Genomic DNA, 26072 nt, shown 5'->3' with positions numbered 1-26072 from the left:
CCAGAGTGGCTTTGCTGCAGAGTGGCTCTCCAGCTGGGGCTGCGTGGGAGGGAGCAGAGATTCTGCCAGCAAGCAGAAAGGTGGAGGATTTGTTGTGATGTGGTTGTTTATTTTAAACATGAGCTAATTTAATTGCTCCCATGGCCCCTTCCTCATGTAGAGCTCTGGAAGGTGAGAGTTCACAGCTCTTGAGACAGGCTGGGCAGACAGGGCTTGTATCAACAGCCTCAAGCATTTAAACCAACAGCAAAGAATCCAACCAAAAGTATCCCCTCTCTATCACCAACAAAACATTTTTGGTCATTATCAGATTTCTCATCTTACAGCTCTTGTGTCCTATCCTTGTGTCCCACAGAGCCAAGTGTGTGTGTGTCCATGCATGAGAGACAGCAAAATGACAGCTGAGATCCTTTGAGAATTGTCAAAATCTAACATGATTTCAAAACGATATTTTAGAGGGGAAAGAATAATAAAAATCCCCCAAAGAAATTCAGCTCTTTGTTCTTCTTTCCCACCCTCAGTTTGTCTGCACTCTGAGCGGGGTGAGAGCAGCTCTCTCAGAGCACATCATTAATATTTTCTGCCTGCATCTGCTGTACCCAGGCAAAAACTGCTCCCAGCCCTGCCCCAGCCTCACATCCCCAGTGCAGTTAATGTGCTGAGAGGCGCTGGTTTGCCCTACTAATCTTGTTTACACACGTTTCCGCTGCATTTTATTTTCTGCATGCCTGTGCTGTAATCTCATTTACCAGCCTGAATGGTAAAAACAAAACAGAACGAGCTCCCAAGAACAAAAAGGAAAAGGCAGGAGGCTCGCAGAGGAATGCCCCTGCTCATCTCACGTAGGCAGGAATGTGCTTTTCCACCGCTGCCACGTGAGGAATGGCACCTCAGTGCCCAGAGCTCCCCGGGTGCTGCCTGAACTCCCGAGTGGGCAGCGCAGAGTGCAGGGATTTGCGGGCAGTTCATTCAGATAATTGTATTTTCCTGCTGCCCATGGTACGGAGCGTGGAGCTCCGGGGGCAGAGGATTCCACGTGCGCTCGCCCGCCGTATGTAGTGCACCGTATGCCTGCAGCTGCCCTCCTCCAGTCCCATCTGTTGGAGATTGATGTTGGTTTTGCTCATCCTGCCTCCTGAAAAGCCAGCAATAATAATGAATGAACTCGGCGTTCAGCAGAGTGTTGGCAGCCGGACCGGGCTGATGGCAGGCACGTGCTCTGCAAGGTTCCTCTGCTGCACACACGCTCCAGGGATGTGGGAATGGATCCTGGGATTGAGAATCCTGCCCTGGACAGGTCTTTGCACCACCTTCACCTCGGTGGATTTCAGTCTATCACTCTTCTCAGCATTAGGAGGTTTCTGTTGAGTTTCCTGACTGCCTTGAACCTTTTTTCCTGTAACTACAGGCACAAAGTTCAAGCACAGAGCTAGGTGCTGGTTAAGGACAATCAGCTTCTAAGCAAAATCCCCTTTTCAGGTTGAAGATATTTTCATCTAAATTTAATCTTTTATTACAAATTAGAAGCTGATAAATAGAATTAAAATGATTTGCTTAGCCCAGTCTGAAACTCAAGCTTATTAAACCACGAGCTTGCTTCCCATGCTCTAATAATGACAAGGAGAAGCTGGAAAGAAATTAATGAACATGCTTTTGGCAAAACAGCAGCAGCAGCTCACCTAAATGAAGACAATGTCCTATTAATAGAAGCCATAATTATAAGCCAGCCCCAGCTGTTTGTTTACAGGAACATACCTTGTTTCTGACTGGAGATGTCTAGATGTGTGTACTATGTCTTCAAGATGTGAGGGGAATCAGGAGCTGTCATTTTGGGGTAGGTGAGCAAATGTACCAAATGTACTCCGCTCAGTTCAGCGATGGAGGTGTAGGTAAGTCAGACAAGTCACCTGTCCCCATCACCTCTGTCACCACTCACAATCCTCAGGCTTCTCCCTGGAGGGCCTATTGCCTGCTTCCTGTGGGAAACAACCCACAGCTTGAGCTGGTTCAGCTTTCATTCTATTTAAATGGAATATTTTGCAATTTGTATGATTTAAAATTCTGAACAGTGGCTTGGCATTAAACAGACAAGGACAAGAAATGTCCTTCTCTCTTTGCTTTGTAAACAGCTGTATTTGATGGAGTCTTACTTCCAGCAAGGACATGTTCCCAACACACTGAAAGTGATAGAAGTGACTTCACTAAACCTTTGAGACCCAAAGGAATTTTACAGCAGTAAAAAGCCAACATTGTACAATGGCCTCGAGTTCCTCCCGCCAGTGAATGTCTTTTCCAAAGAAAAAGCCAAAAAAAGCTGAATCTCCCCAAAGCAGGAGAGACATTGAATGGTTTCATGTCCTTGCTCTGAGGGACTTTAATGTCCATGAATGCTCAGAGCACTCAGAATTTTGATAAGTTCACTCTAAGATCAAAGCCTGTTTCCAGAGACTCAGAAATCGCCTCATTAAAGCCTCAGTCCTGCATCCATTTGTGCATCTGTTCATGTCAGTCAGGACTATGCCTCAGCACAGAACTGAGCACCTCACTGGATCCATCCTGCAAAAGAAAATCAAGGGAGTTGGAAGGAATGGGAAGATCCATGTGACAAGGGTGAAGTTCTCCAGTTAAAGGCCTAAGGCTTGCATCAGCCCCCAGATGTCCCAGGTCATGGCACTCTTTTCCTTAGTAGAGAAGTGGTTTTTTTTAAAAAAAAAACAAACTACAACCAAATTCCTTTAAAACAATTTGTGATTCACAGAAACAAGTTTCATTTAAATGCAGGTAAGCTCTGAGGTGTTCAGTGAGCAAAAACCAGAGGAGCTCCACTAATGTCAAGGAAATGCCAGCTGAGAATCTGCCTAAAGGACTCTCATGAGGCAGGGCCAGGTCCTACAGCATCCAGTTCCAGGAGCTGCACAGGGAAATACTGTCCTCACACAAACTTCTGGTGAAATGGCTGACATTCTACTGATTCATGTAATATCAGTTCTAAATTTAGCCATGGATGAGAACTGAAATAAAGAACATAAACCTTTATGGAGCAGAAAAATCTACCTTTCAAGTCCAAACAGACTTACAAAAAATTATTCCTAAGCTGAGCTTACCACTCGCTGGCAATTTTTTCACCATCTCAAATCCCACATCTGAAGAATTTCAGGCTGTGACAGACAGATATAGATATAGATACAGATATAAATATAGGTTAACACATCTAAAATTATCAGTCATTATTATTCAGAAACTGTTATCAGTGTCACGCACACGTGATATGGTTCTGAAGAACAGGGACATTATTTTATTGAGTTATAGATGGGGAAAAGGCATAAAGAATACAGGTAATGCACATATTTGAAATAGTAATATAAACATAAACAGAAAAATGTTCAAGTCAAAGTCACATGAAAAATCAGACTAATCTTCAGATGCATTCTAGACTTGTATGTACAGCATTTTTATGCTAAAAGTAGAAATACAAACTCCAGAGATGCAGCACATCTCAAGAATACAAAATAAATAAACAAAGATGAGTACCAATAAAAGAAAGAATCTTCTTCCAGAAAGATGAGAAAGTTCGATATGTAAGAACCACGGGAGAAGACGCCCAATCTATGACAAGAACTGAATTTATTTCCAAACAAAAGCTCAAATAACAAAGACTTGTGCCTGGGAGTGAGCCCCAAAGCATTTAAACTTTGCTCACTCCTGTTGTGAGCTGAACAATTCCTCTATGAGAGAAACCTCAGAGCAAACCAGTGTTTCAGCAATCCCAGTGAGGAAATCCACTTCTGGGGATGATGGGGACATCACAGTTATTTATCCAGAAGGAAGTTTTTCAGCAGCTTCCAACCCAAGATGACCTGAGAACAAGGAATAGGCTGGTTTGGTTTCAGAATCTGCAGCAGGGTCTTCCTGATGGTCAGTGTCTGCAGGAGGAAGGCAATCAGGAGAGTGTCATGCAAAAAGCTGCAGTAATCAAGGAGGAAAAATCATTAGGCTCCACACTGGACACAAAATTATGGCTTAGAACAAAGTGCAAGGTATCCTTTCCCATGGCAGGGGGTTGGAACTAGAGGATCTTTAAGGTCCCTTCCAACCCAGGCCATTCTATGATTCTCTGATTCTCTGAAAGATTCACCATAATTTCACTTTCCTTTGCAGAGTGTTACAATTAATTGAGTGACACTGAGCACCACCAGCGGTTTTCTTGCTGGAAGCTTCTCCCTCATCAATTTGTTTGCATAACCAAATATCCTAGAGAAAAAAAAGCAGCCCTGTTTCCACTCCCACAATCCTTGCAAATTAGATTTTTATGGTAGATTTTTCCTCTCCAGAAAAATAGGTCAGCTCCCCCTGCAGTAATGCACACAATCTGAGGCCCCGTTTCTGCCTGGAATGAGCGCACATGGAATGCAAGTGCCCCTTGGAGCTGGGCATCTGCACATGCCACCCTCCACTCCAACTGGTCAAGCGACTATTTGCAGATTTCCCCTGCCTTCAGAGCTGAAGTGAGGCCTAAATACTTAAGCCTTTTTCTACTTCCAATCTCCCTCTCTGAAAATATGGACCATAAATATCCTCTCCCAGGAGATTAGTCCTGGAACCTTATTGGGCTTAAAGTTACGTTCAAACAATGTCCTAATAAAAACAAATAGTAAATAAAGTGCGTTCCAAGGACATCAAATCATGATTACAATGACTTCCATTTTTGTAGAACTTCCAAAATAAGTCTTTCTTTCCTTACGCATTGGAAAATAAAAAAGACTTGGTATACGGGAATAAGTTAAATAGATGGAAATATAAAAGTAAAAAATAACAGGAGGTTGCTTAAGAAGAGTATTTTAAACCAGAAAAGTTATTCCCAAGTAGCTTCCCAGGCAGCTTCTGTAAGACAAAATAGAAAAGAAAAAAAGCAGGAAAAAAAAAAGGAATTTTTCAGCTTAGTGGGATCAAAGAATTTGGTTTCAACGGGGTCTGAAAGGGAGCAAGGAGTACTCTGACCATAACTGCACACCTGAACCACAGGATTTTACACACACCCCCCTTAAATCCATCCCAGTTGAACGGTGCCTTCTTTCAGTGTGGGTGGAAATGCTCCACTTCATAAAGTAGCCCTGAAAGAGGAGAGGGAGCCCTGCAAATATTGTTCATCCACCCTGTGAGCCCTGCAGCGTGGGGACCGCACAGCCACCTCCCTCCCTGTCTCAGAAGGCTGTTCCCCAGTTCTGGCAAAATCTTACACACTCTTGAAGGTGAACTTAAGCACAAAGGTGACTTACACACAAAAAAAAAAATCCAACAACAACACAAAAAAAGCAGCAAAGTGAACTCCTCTGGCAAGGTTTTGAAGCGAATCTGTGTGCAATGAAACAAACAGTTCTCCCCACTGTGAAATACCAAAGGCAGTTTCTGTCAGAAGAGCTCCCCACGTGTCAATCTGCAGTGAAGCCTCAGTGCCAGAGCTGGCACCCTTTGAAGTTAAAGGAAAAGCTCTGGGTGTCTTTATGGTGCCCAGATTCCTGACTGGATTGAAAAATACCAGAGCAAGAGGCTTCCTAAGCTCCCAGGAGCTCTCTGAAGATCACTGCCCAGTGCTTAGAGGCGATGCCAAGGGGACTGGGTTAGAAACCTCACGCTGGCTCCCTAGAAGGGATCCTGATTTTGCTGTGAGTGATCTCAGAATGAAGCTCAGCAAATCTGATGGCAGATTTGAGCAGAAAAAGAGATTCACATCTCAAAATAAAATACTTGTTTTTTTAAAATATAATTTTATTTTACCAATTCTATTTTTCCTACTTTTTTTCCTACTGATTTACTGATTTTAGCTAGAATCAAACTTGAATTTTATGTGGCTGTTTCATGGTATTTTCTTTTCTCCTTTTGAAGAAAGAAGGAGAGAGAAGAAAAAAAAAGAAGGTTGGAAAATGAAAGACACTTATTTAAATTTTGAAAGAAATTTTTTTTCAGTTGATGTCAAATTAACTAAAATTGACATTTTCACGTAAACATGAAAAACACGAGCACAGCAATTTTGACGCTCTTTGATTACGTATTTTCTACAGCAGGAATTTCTTGATTAAGAATTTTCAGCCAACTTAAAGGCACGAGTATTAGGAGTCCCTGCAATCTGGCATCCTGAGCCATAATCTTTCTGAGTAGCACTGAGGGATCTGTTTGGAGCAGCAGAGCATCTACGCTACAGCAGAGCGGTGCCTGTAATACAAGCGAGGATAACACAGGGCAAGGATTAATATTCTGCATCACACTGGGCTCTGTTATTTTTATCCTGCTGTTTCCTTCACTCACCGTCTCATGACTCACACCCTCCCCACACTGGAATTTCTGCCTCGGTCTCGTGGCTCACTGGTGTTAGGGAAGACGTAGAGAGCTGTGTGGAGAATACTGCTCCTGCTTGAGCTCCAGGTCGCTCTGGAAAACACAGAGAGGTAACAGAATTGAGTGGTTTGTCACACACCTGCTCTGGCTGGTGCAGTCTCCTTGGCAAGCTGTCTCCAGCACTTGTGAGGGTTGCAGTTCTTCCGTGTTTTTACAGCCTTAGTGATGTGTTGGGATGCAAGTCCCAGTTCCAGACAACCTCCTGGAAAGCTGGCACTGCACCAGCTTTTAGTGAAAGTTCAGGGCTCAACCTGTGAGGTGAGAAAGGGCTCTTGAGAGACAGGTGAATGCAATGCAAGATGAGTAAAGAGCTGCTCCGTACACATTTCTTGGTTATCACCTCAGGGATATGGTCCTCAATGCCACACCAGGCAGAACATCCAGGGTCAATGCTTCCTAAGGCCAAACCACAGTTCCCTGATGTGGAGTGGGAAGGCCAGGTCACAGGAGGAATTAAATGTCAAAATCCTTGCTAACTGCACAGATAGCTACTGTGATCCAAAATGCAGAACATCTAAAGCCCAGTACAGTCTGCTGCTATAGAATCCTGCACTCACATTCCCAGTGGATTCAGTTCCCCAATGCCCGGACTCTGGTTTCTCTTTAAATCCAGAAGTAACACAGAGTTTGCTAGTTAGGAACCTAAATTCCAGCTCCTCCCGGAAATGAGGCTGATCAGAGCAAGCATAATTACGTTCTCTTACCTCCTCATTGAGTTGTAACAGCCCCTGCTCAAGAATCACAACTCCCTCCTCTTCCTGTATCTGAACTTCCACCTCCATCTTCCTGGGGGCATTTCCCAACCAGTCAGAAGCCAAGAGCACAGAAGTTTCTCTCTTTATATGAACAAGCACATATTCTCTAGGCTAGAGGGAGTACTTCAAGCAGTAATTGGACACCATATCACTCTTCAAAAAAAAAAAACTCATACCAGAAAATAATGGATAAATCTCACTCTAGGTAGGAGTCAGCCGGTTCTGGAGTCAGTTTAGCAGAAGGATCACTTGTGATCCATTGTGTTATTCCAGCTTCCACAGGAAAACTTAGCAAAGGACATCAACTAGTGTTGTCTCAAAAGCTTTCAGATCCCCTAGCCTCCTGTTTTTTCTTTTTGCTCCAATCTGGCTCTCCAGGTAACACTGGAAAACATAAAGCATGTTTTATTTCTGTGGATGTTTTGTTCTCCAGATTTGTCCTGGGGCAAACTTCCTACCCCATCACATCAACTCAAGTGCTTCACATGGACTGGTGATGACTCAGAGCAGTCAATGAGCCTTTTGTTGGTGAAACAGCCTCATCCAGCAGAGACTTTGCTGCTCAAACCCAAACACCAGCTCAAGCCACCCGTGACATGCTCTGCCCTCTGCTCTTGTCCCTCCCCAGCTGCCTGGAGGGGGGCAGATGTGCACCATGGAGCAGGAAGGCTGACAGCTTGCACATCCACACCACATCCAAATGTCAGGTCTCCCCCGAATCCAAAGGGCAGAAGCTTCCCTCAGTCTAGAAATGTCTCAGCACAACAGTCATGCCCTTCCTCTCAGACAATTCCCCCAGCTGGAGGATGATCAATGTGAGAGCCCCAGGAGAGGCTGAGGAGGATGTGACTACTGACCTGAAATGAAGCACACTGCGGGAGAAGCTTCCACTAAAATCTCTTCCACTGGAGTCAGCACCTCAGGACAACAAATGTTGCTGCAGTTTGAAAGACGATTACCGAAAAAAAAAAAAAATTAAAAAAGCTAAAGGGAATTGGAGCAGCCAGAGAAAATCTTGTTAATGCAGCAGTGTCCTGCTGTGAGCTTTCTGTTTAAGAGAGGCTCCTTGGTACTACTGAGTTAAACAAGTTTTTGCTGTCAGACACCTGTCAGGAGTCCTTTAGAGTAAGGTTCGTCCTGAGCTGCAATCTCCTGTTCTGAACAGACTCTATGAATCCAGAGGAACTCTTTCCATATCTTACTTCTCAGCTCTGTCTTATCACCTGAGGTGCACAGAAGGTCAGGAAAGGACACATAAATATCTCAAAGAGGGTGTCAAGAGGATGGTGTCAGGCTCTCTTCAGTGGTGCTCAGTGACAGTTCTAGGAGCAATGGCCACAAATTAAAAACAAGAAGTTCCACCTCAGTGTGAGGAAGATCTTCTTTCCATTGAGGGTGGCAGAGCACTAGAACAGCTGCCCATGGAGGGTGTGGATTCTCCATCTCTGGAGGCATTCCAAACCCACCTGGATGTGTTCCTGTGTCACCTGCCCTTGGTGACCTTGCCTGGACAGGGGGATTGGACTGGATGAGCTCCAGAGGTCCCTTCCAGCCCCAAGGATTCTGTGCAGGCAATCACTCAGAACAGTCAGGAAATGACTTGCAAAGAGCAGCTTTCCATTCACATGGAGCTGGTCTCTGCACTTCCTCCCACTCTTCTCCAAACACAAGGAAAGAAAGATGCAGGGACACTTTGTCAACTGGAACATGGGACAGAGCAAGGCAAGGGACTTCCTCCATGAACTGCTTTTTCAGGAGGATGTTAGGTGGAAGAGACACTTTTTTTGTGGAAACATTCCTGATTCAACCCTGAGTTCTCTGGTAAAGGTTTCCTCAATCATAGGGGAGATGAGCTCTTTGCCACCTCTCACAGATGGTAACTCACAGTTCCTACAAGTTGGAGCAGGGTGGTTCATTTTAAGTAAGACTTTTAATTTTCAAAACAAAACAATAAACAAAAAAACCAAAAAACAACCAAAACCAAAAAAACCTAGTGTGATTTCCTTCTAGTGATTCAGAAGAAGAAGTTGCAATCCAGAGGGTAAACTAAATACTAAAATGTATATAGCCCCTGTAATTTCTAGAGAGCAATGATCAAAATTGCCTCACATCTGTACACTGCATTCCTGGAACTCAATCTGCATGGCAAATGGATGCGTACCATTGGATAAAAATGTCATCTGGCACTGAAAACAACAAAGAAGGATGGTAGTTCCTCACTGAGAGCATCACTGAAAAGCACTTAAAATTACTGATGTAAGATTAAAGCCTTAAAAATAAAACCACATCATTAAAGAGCAGGAATTTTGCCTTGAACACAAAGTGTCACCAGCTTCAAGACAAGTACAGTTCTACATTTGGAACAAGAATTAATGGGAAAGGAATCTGAAAAACCCAAACACCACTACTCAATATTTTGTCATGAGAAACGTGTGAGATACTTCTCCATCTCACAAAGCATTTCTGTCCTAAGAGGAAAGGTTCACAGTTTGCTTTTTCAAGAAACTACAAGTTTTGTACTTTCTAATATTAACTGATTTATGCAAATTTTATACTTATCCTGCCCATGAATTAATGAGTTGCCAATCTTGCTGTATTTCAAGTCAGATCAGCACCAGATGGAGAGCAGACTTGCTTAATAAGGAGTTTTATCAAAAGAGTAATTAAGCAAATACATATCTGAAATCCAGTGTCAATACTGACAAGTCTAACAAACTTTCCTAAGGAACTGCCTGATTCTGTGGTGGTTGGATTCAGTTTTAAGCTCTTGGCAGAGATCAGTACCCTTTACTTGTCCAAATGTCTAAACTGAGACCTGAGCTCAGTTCTGACCCCTGTGAAGTCAGTGGCACCACACCAAGTGTCTTCCACTGCATCAGGACTGGGACTCACTGTTTTTGAGTCAGACACTGGCAATCACCCAAAGTGCACCCTTTGGCTGCCCTGGCAAGGCCTAGATTAACTCTTTCACCTCCAGCTTAATTAAACCAGCCTTGGTATGTTCAGCAGTATTGGAGCAATCTTTCTGTAGCACTGCCTTTCCTCTCTTCCTGCTCCTACACAGGCTCTGTGAGCACAGACTTTTTCTCTGTGAACTGAGAATGCAGACCAGGAGCACCTTCCCATCAGAAAAACACAGGTTTTACTGAAACGACAGCAAATCCCCCCATAAACTGCAGCATCAGGTCAGGTTTGCCTATGGCAAAGGCAAATTTAGGCTGGCACAAGGCAGTGTTGAGTCTGGCAGTGTGTGACTTCCACAGGTGTTGCTAGAGCTGGTGGGAGGTGTTGCTGTGACTCATGGAGGCTGGCAGAACTAACAGGGCAGCCTGGGAGACAGTCCTGCTAATGATTCCGGTGCTTGTAAGAAGAACCAGACCATTCACAAACTGAAAAGGAGCCAAAGATGTTTCAGCAGCAGCCACAGCTTCTCTGGGCAACCTGTGCCAGGGTCTTACCACCCTCACAGGGAACAATTTATTCCCAATATCCAATCTAACCCTGCTCTCTGTCAGTGTGAAGCCATTGCCCCTTGTCCTGTCACTACACTTGGAAAAAAAATCCTCTCTATCTTTGTCCCTTCAGGTACCAAAAGGGATTTACTCCTGTGCAGCCTGCACCTGCTTCAAGAAAGGCTGAATGTCCCCTCCCAGTGAGTGACACTCCTGGTGTAGCCATGGGAGAAGACCAGGCAAGGCTCCCTGGGGCTCATGTTCCACTGAATATTTAAATTTTCTTTGGAAAGGTAGAAATGAGACAGTACCTTTACAGTAGCTGGGACAAAAGGAATGTTGAGATTCTTCAGAGAAAGAGGAAAAAGCTGGGTGAACACACAGCAAAATGGCCAGTAAAACCTGCAGCTGCTTAATGAGTAAGAAAAAATCCTCAGTGTATCACAGAGCTCTAAACATTTGTCTGTGTTCTGAAAAAACATATTCTGGGTATTTACAGTGATGCTGGTTAAAAAGAAGCCAGCCCAAATCTGACTGAAGCCTGACACTTAACCAACAGTGAATATTCAAGAGACCTGGCTGCCACCACTTACAATTTAGAGTCAGTGCTCTAAATTCTACTTGTGAGAGATCCCAATGAAGAGTTTCACTGCCTGCAAAGTGAAGGCTTGAGTTCACCACACAGCTGTAACAGTGACAGGGTGTGTGAGAAAAAGAGTAGAAGTGAAAATATCCTTACATTAATATATGGATCAGCCCATTTTAGGACCCAGCTTTAGGTGCTGGAGCTGAAAACTGACTAAGAAGCCTTACAGGAGATGTGTGACTGATCCACAGCAGAAAATATGAAAGCAGAAAAGGAATTACTTTTTAACACAAGATGTTATTAGGCTGTGGAACTTAGTGACACAGGTAATCAGAGAAGCCACAAACTGAATTGGATTCCAAAGGGCCAGGACACTGAAGGAAATATCCAGATTATAAATTACAGAAAATAAAAACATGGAACAATTGCTATTCCAGATATCTTTTCAAATAATAAGCACTAATCTGGCATTCTGTGATGCCACACGTTAGTTCAGTACTTACAACCCCCCAGGTAAGTTTTCTTATGGAAAGTCCAAAAGACCTAGAATTGTTCCCACCTACTCCCGCTCCATTTTTCCCAGTTTAATCATTATGGACTGACAGTGACACCCAGCCTTATATAAGAGACCACAGAATAGACTGATTCATAATTTAGGCTTCAAGCTGACAGTAAGAATAACTGCCTCACCCTGATCCTTCCCCAAAGTGGTTTTTGCCACCAGTTCAAAAGGGCTCAGACCAACCCCTGCTCCATCCAACCAGCAGTGGGAAAGTTCACCAAAACCAGCAACAGCTCTATTTCATCCTCTCTCTGTCTGCTGAAGCCAGCTGCAAAACCTCCATTCAATTCTACAGCAGAACAGATCTTCAGAGTCCAAAACCAATTTGAATCAAGTAAGGGTGACATGGGCATCTCTCTGGTCCAAATTCCAGTCATAGAATCACAGAATGGTTTGGGATGGTAAAGATCACCTCATTCCAGCCCCTGCCATGGGCAGGGACACCTTCCACTAGCCCAGGTTGCTCAGAGCCCCATCCAGCCTGGCCTTGGACACTTCCAGGGATGGGGCAGCCACAGCTTCTCTGGGCACCCTGTGCCAGGGCCTCACCACCCTGACAGGGAACAATTCCTTCCCAATATCCAATCTAACCCTGCCCTCTGTCAGTGTGAAGCCATTGCCCCTTGTCCTGTCACTCCAGGCCCTTGTCAAGAGTCTCTCTCCATCTTTCCTGTGGGCTTCCTTTGGGCACTGGAAGGGACAGTGAGGTCACCCCAAAACCTTCCCTTCTCCAGGCTGAACAATCCCAATTCCCTCAGCCTTTTTGTAAGGACATTTATCATTCCTGGGATCCTGGACTGATCCTAGGGGTTAATGCTCTGCAAGTAAGAATGGAAAAGGTTTTTTCATCCCTTTCAGGATTAAGTTACTCTTCATTCAATGCCTATGAAATTTGATACCAGCTATGACATAACTGGTATTGAGCAGCACAGGTCACCCCCAATGCCACCTGTACTTCACCATGGGTGGTACCAATGGCCCTCAACACCCACAGGCGATAAAAGGAGTGCAGCACACCAAAAAATTGCTGCTCAGCACCTTGATGAAGTGTTCCCTTAGAGGACAGCAAATTCTGGAGAGATCATCTCTGTCTGCAGTGACTTCAGTGTCCTCCCTGATTTCTGAGATGACTTTTAAAAATGGGGATGGTGTACCTAGGAAAAAGCCATGTTTGTCCTGTTAGTCCCTGCAAAGCCATTCTCCTTCAAAATAACAAAGATTAAATTTGTTTTAGTATTCCAAAGTGGACTCAGTTACACGTAAGACAGGCCTATCCTTATTCCAGATGTGATTATCCACAAAGGAGTGTGCAACAATTTGAGTCATCATAATTAAGAACGATTTTTTTTCTAATTCCCATTCAGATTACACTCCCCAAGTGTTCCCAGGTAGGTGAAGCCTTACAGATTTAGAAAAAAATCCTCTCCAATCTCTGGTCATTCTCTAGAGAAGAGAAATTGCTGTAAATTCTTGCCTGCAAAATGTGAAGAGTCACAGTAGTGTCCTGTTTACATGCAGTGCATCTTCCCCCAACAAATGTAGCAGGAGCAAAATAGGTCAGAATTCTGCAATAGGAACTACAGGATGATTTTCAGAACTTACATGTGCTGTGGCAAAGCCCCAGATACACTTCTGTTCTCAAATACCTTTTGGTTTATCACCTAGGGTATAACAAAAGGTAAGGCTCAGTTATTGCAGATTTTGCCTTTTTTCTATTTTCTTTTCTCCCCCCCTTTTTTTTTTTCTTCTGGAAAATATGCTTTTGTAAGATGTTTCTTGCTTTTAGCCTGTGTACTTATAGCATTATTTTGAAAAGCCACTGGGCAGATGGTCCCCAAATGTGAGTTAATAACTTGTAGGTAGCTTTTGGGGAAGCTTTTTGAAATCCCTTCATGCAAAATGATTTCACAAACTGCCTGCATGCCATTCTTTGGCTATTTGAACAGACTGTTTCAAAATGGTCAAGAGAAAAAATGGCAGATTATGTTCCATTTGTTTTGCAGTGGGCTCCTACACTTATTTTACCACGGTAAAAGAACATAAAGGGAAAATAAAGCTTTCACTGAAGATTTTTCTAGACCTGGAAGGCATGACAGACTTGAAGGTGAGGATGTTTGGGCTCTGCCTCTCTTCTGCAGCAGTTCTTACCTTTCAGAATCAGGCTGCTTTTTGAGAGGCTGAGTGTTCAACGATGATGAGTCAGACTTCACAGCATCGTAAGATCAATGAAAAAATCGTATTTCCACCAGGAGGTTCTTCCTGTTCACCACTGCTTAGGTAGAGACACCGTGTGCTTTGCATGGTATAAAGTCAGCGAGCATTTCATCACTGGTTTGGAACAGATTTCACCAGAAATCCATCCCTGACAAAATTCTGCAACCTTTCTTAACAATGGCAGCACATCAAATGCCCTCTGATCCTCACCCAGCTTTGCCTGTGTGTGCACCAATCAAGCAAGACTGCCCTCTCTCCAGGGTGAGTCACAGCTTTAGAAAATAGAACAAAAAAATATAATATTTTCAGTTGGAAAGGCCCAACTGTCTGAGCACTCCTCTTCAGTGTATATTGAGCCCAGCACCGCTCTGCTCCAGGTGCAGAATCCAGCATTTGTTGTTAAATTTCATCCCATGGTTCACAGAGCAAATCTCCAATCTCTCAAGGGCTCCTGGTCCTTACAAAGTCAACAGCACCTCCCAGTTTGGTGTCACCAGCAAATTCCTCATTCCTCATCCTCCTGCATCCAGGTCCTTGATGGATAACTGAACAGGACTGGCCCTAGATACGTTGTATAAGGCATCATTGGAAGGTCTCATCCAGAGAATCTGTGATGAGCACAGCCTACGAATGTGAACATAGATCCATTCTTCTTGTGAAGCCTTCTCTGGCAAAGCCTTCCCTCTCTTCCTCCTGCCTCTCCAAGCTCAGCTCAGCACTGCAGTGCAGCAGAAAAGGATATGAGCTTTCAATGAGCTTTAGACTCAAGGTGTTCTTTCCTTGGTCTTTAAAAGAGGAAGGAGGGAAGGAGGGAAGGAGGGAAGGAAGGAAGGAAGGAAGGAAGGAAGGAAGGAAGGAAGGAAGGAAGGAAGGAAGGAAGGAAGGAAGGAAGGAAGGAAGGAAGGAAGGAAGGAAGGAAGGAAGGAAGGAAGGAAGGAAGGAAGGAAGGAAGGAAGGAAGGAAGGAAGGAAGGAAGGAAGGAAGGAAGGAAGGAAGGAAGGAAGGAACTCTGCCTCAAGATACAAGGCACTGTTTGCCTTATTTCTAAGCAAAACTCTACTTCTTGCTGATACCTTGTAAATCCCATCCAATTAGCATTTGCAGCACCTCAGAGAAGTCTGTGAACATTCCATGGTCTCTCCTGTGGTGGTAGAACAACAGTTTAGGACAGGTCATGCCACAGCTTTTGCCCAAGAGAAGCAGTTTTAATTCCACTCTTTCTTTCCCCCAAGCAGCCAGCTACCCTTCCAAAAGCTGTAAAAAGAAGTTATCCTCTTCAAGGCCAGTGTCTTTTTGCCAAAGTTGGTTGTAAATGACTAATGAGTTCAAAAGCTACTGATGAACTAAACAGTGACTGAAAAACCACCAAACCCTTCTCCAGACTGAACCCAGCTCAGTCCAGTGTCTGATATAAATCTATTTCTGCAGTGCTTCACAGAGCCAGCCATGTGTGAAAATAGCTGCACCTGAACTTCCTGCTGAGAGGAATGAGGAATTTGTTTTTACAAACAAGCTGTGGGTCTGCTGGTAGGTAAGACTAGCACTGAGAGATAAAAGAAGCAATGGGAAGGATTCTACCGATTGATAAATGGGAAAAAAAAAAGGTATTTGCCTTTACAAACTGTGGGTTTGCTGATAAATTAAATTGGTTATTGAAAAATGAAAGAAACAATGAGGAAAACCCATGAATTCCATAAGAATTAAAAATTAAAAGGGAGGGTTGTGATTAGAGGGGAATCTCAGGTATCAGGTGTCCTGGGAAGTCTGTGCCTCTGAAGTACCTCAACCAGTGGGGAAAGAGAGAGGGAAATGCAGCAGGGAAATTAGGATAAAAAGGAGGCCTCCAAAAATTTGAGAGACCCCAGGGGAATGCCCCATTGCCCCATGGCCTCTCCCTTTATTTGAATGAAGTAAAAGGACTCCTCTGCCTCCTTTTTGGATATAAACCTGTGGTGTTTGTGGCTTAATTTTCCTACACTGCTAAGGCCACCACTAAGCCACATCCCCAACAGGAGCCAGCCCTGGGGGCCCTGCTGAACACCTATCCATGGCACCATGGCATCCTGCCACCTTGCTGAGGGTGCTTTCAACTCCTGCATCCAGGTGGTTGACAAATAGAAGCAAACTGTTCCGTAAGGAACACCAGGCACAGCCCCATCAACCCAGCCTGGAGTATGGAAATCAGGAGGGAGATGACGATGAGGCAGAGCTTGCTGAGCCTGCAGAAGAGACAGAGGGATGGGACAAGGATGGTGTGCACAGCAGCAGGCAGCCACTGTGCTGGGATTGCTGGTGTGCCCACCCAGGCTGTCTGGAGCACAGAGCCAGGGGCAGCTCGGCACATCCTCATCCTCCTGGACAGCAGGAGCTCAGCACGGGGCTCTGCAGGACCCTGCCAGCCCCTGCCAACAAGGCATCTGCTCTGATGAGGCAGCAAACACAAGCCCCCACCATGCCCATAAAAATTGCTGACATTCACAGCACTGGCAAGCAGCTGCACTCATCCTCCAAATTCCACCGGCTCGCCGGGAATTAGGAAAGCTGCAGGTTTGGTTTGCTGCAAACCAGCTCAGCTCTAAGCTGGCTTGTCCCAGTCATGTCAGCACCAAACTGGAGGGAACAGCCACAGGTCAGGCAGATTTGTCTGCACCTCTTCCCAGTTAAACCTTGAAAAATCCATTTTTTTGCCAGGAACTCCTCCTGTCGCTGTACCCCTCTTTGGGAAAGATACTAATGGGCTGTTTGTCATCTGATCAGAAAGGGGAATTGAATAGTGCCTGGCTGAGTCACAGCCTGCTGAAATTCACTCCTGCCCTTTCTTTAAGTTGAGAAGGCAAGTCTGGTACACACCTGAGCACGACACTTTATGAGAAAGGCTTCTTTTCAGTACAGGTACATCATGGTTCCTATCCAACAGAGACTAAAACTTTACAAAATCAGCCACTGGCAGCACTCCCAGGATATTTTTCCATTCGCACATATTTCTAAAAATGTCAACGTCAGTCTAACCATTCTCATCTGGGGAGCCTGACATCAGATGTACATTAGCTCTGGAAAAAAAATACCCAAAATGCAAGCCCCTTCTAAAAAGGAAAACAAATTCCAAGTATGTTACACTGGCTCCTGCCTCTGGGCTCTCTGCAAAGAGAGGAGGAAATTTTACAGTGTGATTTTACACCCATGACAGTTCAATTAAAATCAGACAATAGAATGGGGATGGGTTTTACAGGGATGAGAAGTGGATGATATGTGAGAGTCCTGTTCAAGCCTGACTTCCTGTTTGTTTGGGTTTGCTACCCAACAGCAGACAAAAAGTCCCAGGCAGGACCTCAAGAGCCACGTGCAGTCCTGGAATGAAATCCAGACAGTTAAACAACACTGCATCTGGCTGTGGGAGAGCTTCCCTAGGGAGAAAGCATTTTGGCTTGAGCATTTTGTTCCAGTCATCAGTCTCTGATTATTTTCTCTTCCAAATTCGGACCCTTCACACCCCTCACCACCTGCCTTGCCTGACAGACGAGTGCAGCCAGGACGTGCCATGCTGCCATTTGGCCACGCTGAGTTCAGGCAGGAAAATGATTGTTTGCACACCGTGCCCACAGCACACGCTGCCAGCATTCCCTCCCTATTCAGAGAGATCTCCCTTTAATTTGGGCTGTCAGGACTCAAGCAAAACAAAGGATGTGACTGCAGAGCTCCAGTCTATCTGAGCAGGATTCCTGGAGTGGAATCCAGTTGACTTCAGTAGGACTAATCCTCAGCTACAGAGTGAGCAGAGTGCAGGGTGTGCTTCTGAGATATTTTAAATATATATTTCCATGAATGCTGCAAAAATGACTTCACAACTGCTCTCCCTTGGGGAAATAATTACAAATCCCTCCTCCCCTTACTGACACTGATGATTGCTCACCTTCAGGATGTGTTTTGCACCTGAATTACACTTTTGCTTGCTTGCAAATCTTCATGTTTTCTACATGTGCATTTCACGATGTGTCCTGTCTCTAAATATTAACTCATAAATGCAATAAACAGAGTTTTCAGCCTTACTTGACAAACCAGACCTCAAGGAGTGATACCATGGCACAAAAAGTTCCATCCTTTTTTCCCAGGTGGTGCACCTCAGCATTCCAACCTCCACATTCTGGTGGTCTTTTCCTTATGACACCCACACTAAACCATGTGCCCACTCATCTGCTGAAGGAAAAATCCCATCAACCTGTCCTTAGTTGCCCCTTCAGAGGGATTTACTTCTCACCCCCTTCTTGGGGTGGTTGACAGCATTAGCATCTTAAACTATTGTAGTTAGAGCTGTCAAGACCCATGGATTACAGAAAAGATCTTAAGTGGAAGTTCACTTCTAGACACACACCCTTTCTTCTCCCTCTGACTGAATTTCACTCATGTTCCATTCCCTGCGGACTACTGGCATGTAGACTCACCTTGAAGCCCACAGCAGAATTCTAGTGCTGATCCACTTTCTGTCTGTGCTGGGTGGTCTGTGGTTTCTTCAGCCCTAGAATGCAGTGTGTCCCCACTCCTTCCTTGTATTTTAATTGGTTTTTTGTTTTTTGGTTTTTTTTTTTTATTTTAATGTACAGTCATTCCCTGATGCATCCTGCTGGACAGCATGACCAGGGGATGTGCTTGGCCACCAGAGCCTCAACTGGAATTCCAAGCAGAGTTAAAAGATGCAGCAACTGAAACACAAGATACAGCCCACACTAGGGCCAAGGCAAACGGGAAAATCAGCCAAAAACCAAAGCAACAGCATCCCCCTCCCACTGTCAGACCCACTTGTGCTCCTCTGTGTGCAGCTGGAAGAGTGTAGTGATTTTTAGTTAGAGCTGCATATAGATGAGTGCAGGTGGAAGCAGAATTAGATGAGAACGCATTTTGGCAGGAAAAACCGTTCTCACTGAATAGAGACTGATTATTGTTTAAGAATGTGCCAGTAGGGGGAAATGTGTAAAGATTTAAGATACCCCAAAAATTGCCTGAGGGCAAGAGGCATCAAAGCTGTATCTACACTTGATACCTCAAGAGTTGGAGGGAGTGTTCCCAAGCAATTAATCACAATCAACCACACTTAAAGGCTGGTCAGGCTGGTAAGTCTGCAGCCAAACACCCTCTCCCAAAATACTTCCTGGGCAGGATGTGGGAACGAGCGGAGGGCAGAAGGGAGCCCAGCAGGCTGAGTGCTGAACACCTTGTTTCAGAGCGAGCCTCTGGCAGCAGGAGCTCAGCCTGGCTCCTGCCAGCTGGCCTCAGTGCCAGGGAATGGTCCTGGGCACATTTCGTTTTCTAATATAGATGCAGTCAGGATGTCTATGAGAATTTCTATCTCCTCCTCAGTGCAATACCCAGCTTCCTTTTTAAGAACAGAGCTACCCCGTTTTCCACTAGCAAGAAGCAGTGCAAATGCTATTTTGAAATGACCCGTGTTCCCAAGCCTTCCAGAGAGATTTCTCCCTTGAGCTCCAGAATTCTGCACTTGTCAGCCTCTGCTCCATTGCAAGTGTGTGTCCCTGAGATGGAGATGCTCTGGGAGACAAGTGGGAAAGGGGAATCCGACCAAAATTTTGTTGGTTACTGGAACACAGCCTGCCAGACTGCAGGAAGATGCCAGTGCCTGCTTTGGATCCACACTTGAGCACATTCTCCTAAAAGCAGGTACCTGCATCCTTTCAAAGCACAGACTTTTAAAGCATGATCCTGAGAGATCCTGTGCAGGTATTCTGCCCAGTGGCTGAAATCCAGAGACAGCTGTGGGAGCCACCATCCCCTTCTCAGTCAAATGCTCTGACAGCTCAGCTGTGGATTCCTGCTCTCCCCTTTGCTTCCTCTTTGGCTCAAGGAACACTGTCTGCTCCAAAGCACAGAGGCTAAGCTTAAGCTAGAGGGCATTCCTTCCCAGAACAAGCTTTGTCACCCTCCAGACTCCCTGCTTCTTTGCACCATTCTCTTGCATAATAAAACACCATGTATTTTCACAATAGCCTTCCTTTAAACAGCCCCCTTGAAAATTACTGTGTTTGCTGAACTGAGAAACTCATACAATTTGCTCTGCAAATTCATGTTAAATGAATCACATTCAAGCACACCCCATTAGATTTTTCAAATCATTTTAAACAAGACAGAAAAAAATATAAGGCTATGTTGCTTAAATAATTAAAATAATTTTTCACCTCTCCACTTGCAGGCATTTGTGCCTATAATTAAGCAGGGAGGAGGGAGAGGCTTTACATGTGTTGAACTTGCTTGAGAGAATTAAGCATGGTATAATGCAACTAACCTCTACTAAATGAAGGGAGCAAAGCAAGCCCTGGTATGGATTTTGTGATGTTTTCTGGAGGAATTACCTCGTGCTAGGACACCACCACTGGAGTGAAATCATGCAAAGGAAGAAATTCTACCTGCTCCTTGTACACACCTGACCATTAGATCAGTGTAGTCTATTTAAATCACAGCTTTTCCTCCAGCATCTTCATGGAAACATCAATCCTGACATGAGTATTTATCAAGCAGCTGTATTGTCTTGAGGAGAGCTGCAAGGTTTCACTGCACTCCTCACCCACAGGAGTCAGGAAAACCACTCCTGGCCAGGGCTGGACAAGGGATTTGAGAGAATAGATCTTGTATTTTACCATTTATGTCCAAACTCGCTTTGTCAGAAAACCAGAGAAGGTCAGAGTAACCATTGTCTTGAGAGGGAAATTGTTACCTGTTTCCATCCAACGTGGCTCCTCCAGCAACATTCTTTCCAATGTCAATTTTAACACTACCCCAGCCGTTTTCCACAAAATTGCCAATGACAATCTCCATAGCACACCACAGTTGAAGCACAGAAATATCTTTCTTTTTTCTTTTCTTCCTGTCAATCAAGTGTTAAAACCTACACTGATTTATTTGGAAACATCTCCCCGATGACTGTGAATAATTTATATAGAAGATAACTTGCAGATGACTTTTGGTAAATTCTAAATTCTATCAGGAAAATTATTAATTCTGCAGTAGCATAAAGACTCTGCTAGGAAGCCCAAGTTCTAATGAAAACACTTTTTTGCCATCTAGGAAGAATATTAATTTTACTATTAGGTCAGGTTATTTCTGCCGTATCCACAGCTTCTCTGGGCAACCTGTGCCAGGGCCTCATCACCCTCACAGGGAAAAAATTCTGCCTAATATCCAATCAAAACCTACTTTCTGTGAGTTTGAAGCCTTCTTTTTCTTTAAACAAGTTGGTATTTCTTTTTAAAACTTCTAATTCCAATTAACTCCTCAGTCATACATTATCAGCTTTATTTTTTTTCCGATTCCAATGAACATAAAAGTTTTTATTTCATATTATTTCAATGGTTACTATAACCACATTTTCACAGTATTTCATTATACAAATATTAGGTATGTTCTGGTCAATGGGCTCACAGAGTCACTGGAGAATTTCCAAGTTTATTCCTCCTAGGAGCTGACACACTGAGGACAGGTGGCAGACCTAGGTCCACTGAAGAGCACCCTGAGGTCCCAAATTCAGGCCAGAGAAACAGAACTTTAACAAGTTGACCAGGAGAACTGGGGACTAGTTAATGCATACAGAATGAAAGTAAAAAAAAAACCAAAAAAACCCAACAAACTACAAACAAATCATCCAAAAACCAAACATTACAGAACCTACAAAAAGACTAAATGGCACAATCTAAAAAGAAAATACTTAGTGGTGCTGTGTATAGCAAAAGTCATGGCAGAATGATTTTGGGACAATGATTTTAATAGGTCATAGGCTATATTATTATAAAGATCTTTTCTATTTAATTTGTAGCTGCGGAGTGAGGCTGGTGGCCACACAGTGACATGGTTAAAGCTGAACCAAAGGCAAGTAGATGCTGCCAGAGCTTCATCTCCCAGTTTCCTTGCTGCCCCTCTGTCCTGCATGGGATCAGCTATTCCTGAGGCTTCCCCCACACCCTGCCTGCCACACAACATTCCCATCCCACTGCTGCCCAAGTGGCAAGGCCAAAGTCTTGATGAGGTGCTTAAAGCCCTCCTTCTGTTATTCCCTAAATATGGCAGCAACCACCCTGAGGCCCCTGCCAAATTCCACTCTTGTCCATGGCATCTTGCTCAGTGGCTGGATCAGATGCCACTGAATGCTCTCCTCATTTGACCTCAGCTTCACTGGCACTGAGCAGGAAGCAGAATTTCTTCACAGAAGAGGTTGTCAGGCATTGGAGTGAGCTGCCCAGGGAGGTGGTGGAGCCACCATCCTCAAAGGTGTTCAAGAAGCAACTGGATGTGGCACTCAGTGCTCTGGCTCAGCTGACAAAGTGCTGATCAGCCACAGGTTGGACTTGCTGACCTTTGAGGTCTTTCAGTGATTCTGTGAGAGGTTTCAGAAGAGCCAGACCTGCCAGCACCACCTCCACCAGACCAGCAGTGTCTGCAGGGAGCAGCCAGCAGGAGTGCCACCTTCTCCCTACAGAGCACAAATGGAAAGAGCACACAAAAGAGGGATCTTTTGTGCTGCTCAGAGCAGCATTAAGTTCCCTCTGTGTTCAGTGACCCCACCAGATGGGTCATGGTGCACAGCTGCTGGCCTTGCCTGCAGAGCCCCCCAGAGCCATGCAGCCCACAGCAGGAATCTCTCTTCCCTGAGATCCACATTTCAGATCTCTCTATTTGTGCCTCTCTGAGCCCTCTCCCCCTTTGAAAGGCTTGGTCCTCCCTTCCACAGCCTTTTCTTCACTCTGCCTGTACACAGAGCATGGTGCAATTGTTCCCAGAGCTCTGGTAGATGAATGGTGTTATATAACTGCTTGCTACTGTTTTATTGTTTTTTAGGATGATGGAAAAGTAAAAGGGAAATGTGGACTCCCCTTGGGGCCAGGCTAAGCAAACTAAAGTTACATTATCAGTGACCCAAATGAACATTCACTTCAGCACCCCCAAGAAGGCATTTCAGTGCAGTGTCCCACGTGAGAGGACAAGCCATCAGTAACTACAGCATGTGTGGGGTGAGGGAGCTTCTCTGTTGCAGCTCCCAGCCAAAAGAGTTTACAAAGAAGTGTTGCTTTGTTGTTTGTCAGGGTTTGTTTGGGTTTTTTGATGTCTGCAATGATTTGCTATTCATTAAGCTCTGGTATCTTGATGCTTTTGATACGGCAGAGGTCTGATCCAGCCTGCTGTTCACTCCAGGGCAGCTAACATAAAATCAACAGTGGTTAGGACGTACTTCCTTCCTATGATGGGCCTGGAAGAGAAACCTCTCTTCCTGTCTCACATTTCCAGGAGCCTTCTTGGAGGGATTCAGCTCTCTCTTACTCTCACACTCTTTAGCAGCACAAATTTGCACTGGCACATGATGTGACTGTACCACGCACCCATGTATTTGCCCCAAAATCCAAGAGGAACCAATGGCTCCAAGGCTTCAGCCTGGCTTGGAACTCATCTTTAAATAACCATCAGAGAATCAAAGGGTACCCCGAGCTGGAAGGGACCCACAAGGAACATCCAAGTCCAACTCATGATCTCAAACCTCAAAATCATTAAGACCAATGCATCTAAAAGACCTGCTGAAAATTGTGTTGGTTTAGGCATGTGTCCGTGCTCCTGGCCACATTACTCAGTGTTTGGCAGCAGTACCTCTCATTAGAAAGCAAATTTGCTGTCCTATATGCCAACAGAAATTATATATTTATTCATAAAGGTGTCAAAACCAAATTTTCCTAAACTGTGTTTATCAACTGTTTGGAAACCCAAACAAAGCAAATATATTTAACCATACTTTGAGAATTATTTGTTTGCTTTCCACTGGAAAGTTTTGTTGTTTTGTTATGGAAAAACACAACATATTCAAAGAGAAGGCTGAATTTAACTTCCTGTCAGATGAGTGAGCTCAGGCAGCTCCAGGAAGAGAAGGCAGCACTTGAACTTCCTCGAGGGGAGAACCAGTTCAGTGAAAGGAAGACCATGCCTGGTCACCAAGACCAGCTCGACCCACACCCCACAGCCCTGATCTGCTTTCACCTACATCAGCCTGCTGCAATTACTACAGAGATGTAATCCAGATCCCTGAAATCCTTACACAGGATTCCAAACAAGTGGTCGTGTGGACACAGCTCTGAGGAGCCCACAGCCCGATCCAACACAAGGTGCTGGTGGTCAGGAAGGTGGGGGGAATAGTTAGAGAAAGACCACCCCAAAACTTTATCACTGCAATTGTTTGGTGCTTATTCAGGGGAGTCAGATGGATGTGATCACCGAGAGCAAATCAAGGCACTTGTCTTGAGCAAAAAGCCTTACTCCAAGTCTGTCAGTGACCCAGGTCTCAGCACGTGCAGAGGAGTTACACCACTTCTTTGTTTCATCTGAGATTCAGCCTCACCAAAGAGCTGATTCTGCACTTCCCAGCAAAGCAAGCTGGAGATCTCCCTGAGTCTGGAGTGCAGCTGCACTGGGCACTTTTCTTGTCATTCGTGTTTCAGACAGCTCCTCAGCACATTACAGCCTCATTCCACTTCTAAACAAACAAGCAAACCACCCGAGAAACCAACATGAAAATCCTAAAATTAATGTGAAAGACGCTGCTCTCTATTATAAGATTCAAATTCCTTCCCCTCAGCCCTGGGTTTTAGGCTGAGCACTCTGTTCCTGAAAAGTATGACTTGCTTGGCACTTATTTTACTGACTAGGAAGGAAAAAATCATCATGCATTTGGGCATTATCATTAAAGAGCACGGTTGGGGACAGGAAAGCAGCACTTGGATCTGGGGAAGAGAATGTCACAGCCCTGCTCTGCAAAGCTCAGTTTATCTCAGGACATAGATGAGGTACTTGAATAAATCACAAACTCAACTGAGCACTTATTTATATTAAAAATGTGTTAGAAACAAACCTTGAGCAATGCTGACAATCAAGCCTTCTCTGCTACTCCTGCTGTGCCACAGGATGTGGGAAAGGCATGGAACATCCTTCAGCAGTACAACAGAAGTTGGAGGGGGAAACAGAGATGTCCTTTGCAACAGAAATGGTAAGAAAGCTCTTTGAGCTAAAGGAGCAACTTTGTGTCGGTCTTCGGAGCAAGCTGCGATCTCCATGAAGGTAATGTGTCACTCGTCTCTCAACAACACCTCAACTGTAAAATCCCAGCGCTGAGAAGGTTTTGTTTGGAAATAAAATAAATCAGGGGTGTGTTTTGATGAGAAGATGGTGCTTTCCATCCGTGTCCAAGAGAAAAGCCACGGTTATTCGAGCAGCACGCCACGTTCGGTTCCTGAAGTGCCATCCACTCCCGGTGTAAGGTAACAGAGCCCAGAGAACTGTGTACACCAGTGGTGTGTGCATACATAAAGGTGATGATACACACGCTCAAGGAATCGTACAGTGAAATCAGTTTCGCAGATATTGCACTCAGTATTCTACTCTCTCATTCTGCCTATCCACTCCCTCACGGTTTTGATCTGTTGTGCACTTGAAAATCTGTTCAGATCACTTTTGATCTGTTGTGCACTGGATTGAAACCAGTAACAGCAGACAGGGCTTTTTTTTTTCCTTTCAGTCTCAAAAATATAACAAAGGTATAAAACTGTAAAATCACAAAAAAAAAAAAAAGCTGCACATACTTTTTTTGAGTGGGGTCAGTAAGCACATGACTGAATTACGTAGAAATTCTGAAACAGGAAGGTAACTAATAAAATTATTTATAAAGAAGTATATCTACAATATTTAATAATTTAAGGCTCACAAGAAACTAACATATCAATGACAACAGAAGTTTTCTGCTCTAGGGTTCAAAGCACCAAATTCACTTCACATACAAGATAACCAGATCTGTACTGATCACTAGTGGAAAACTCAGAAAGTGCTGATCTGCTAATATTCCTAGTGCTTTAATGATATATTTCACAGGAATAAGAAATCTCCTTTCAACCATAAATACAGTCATACAGATACAAAATATATTTGAATAATTTCAATTTGAAACTACAGTACAAAACCCCTCATCCTCCCCCCTCCCATCCCCAATCCATTCATTCTCCACACACACATCCCCCCAGTTCTTTATACTAAACTTGGAGCAACTGAATTGGTTACAAATTACCCATTCAAAACCAATG

At 44.3% G+C, this 26072-nt stretch overlaps 1 protein-coding gene across 1 annotated transcript in view; it reads right to left on the bottom strand.

Moving 5' to 3' along the window:
• Positions 1-3288: 3288 nt before the first annotated feature.
• LOC116995320 (elongation of very long chain fatty acids protein 4-like) overlaps positions 3289-26072 on the bottom strand; it is a 41156-nt gene continuing 18372 nt past the window's right edge. The window contains exons 7-9 of the transcript XR_004417704.1: positions 8006-8085; positions 6304-6426; positions 3289-3923 (exon numbers count right to left, since the gene is read on the bottom strand). The gene's annotated coding sequence lies outside the window, so the exon portion shown is untranslated. The remainder of the gene's footprint in view (positions 3924-6303; positions 6427-8005; positions 8086-26072) is intronic.

Source organism: Catharus ustulatus, chromosome 4 (assembly GCF_009819885.2).
Source record: "Catharus ustulatus isolate bCatUst1 chromosome 4, bCatUst1.pri.v2, whole genome shotgun sequence".
NCBI classification, from domain to species: domain Eukaryota; kingdom Metazoa; phylum Chordata; class Aves; order Passeriformes; family Turdidae; genus Catharus; species Catharus ustulatus.
Note: the sequence above shows the minus strand (reverse complement) of the source record. Positions and strands in the feature narration are given on the sequence as shown.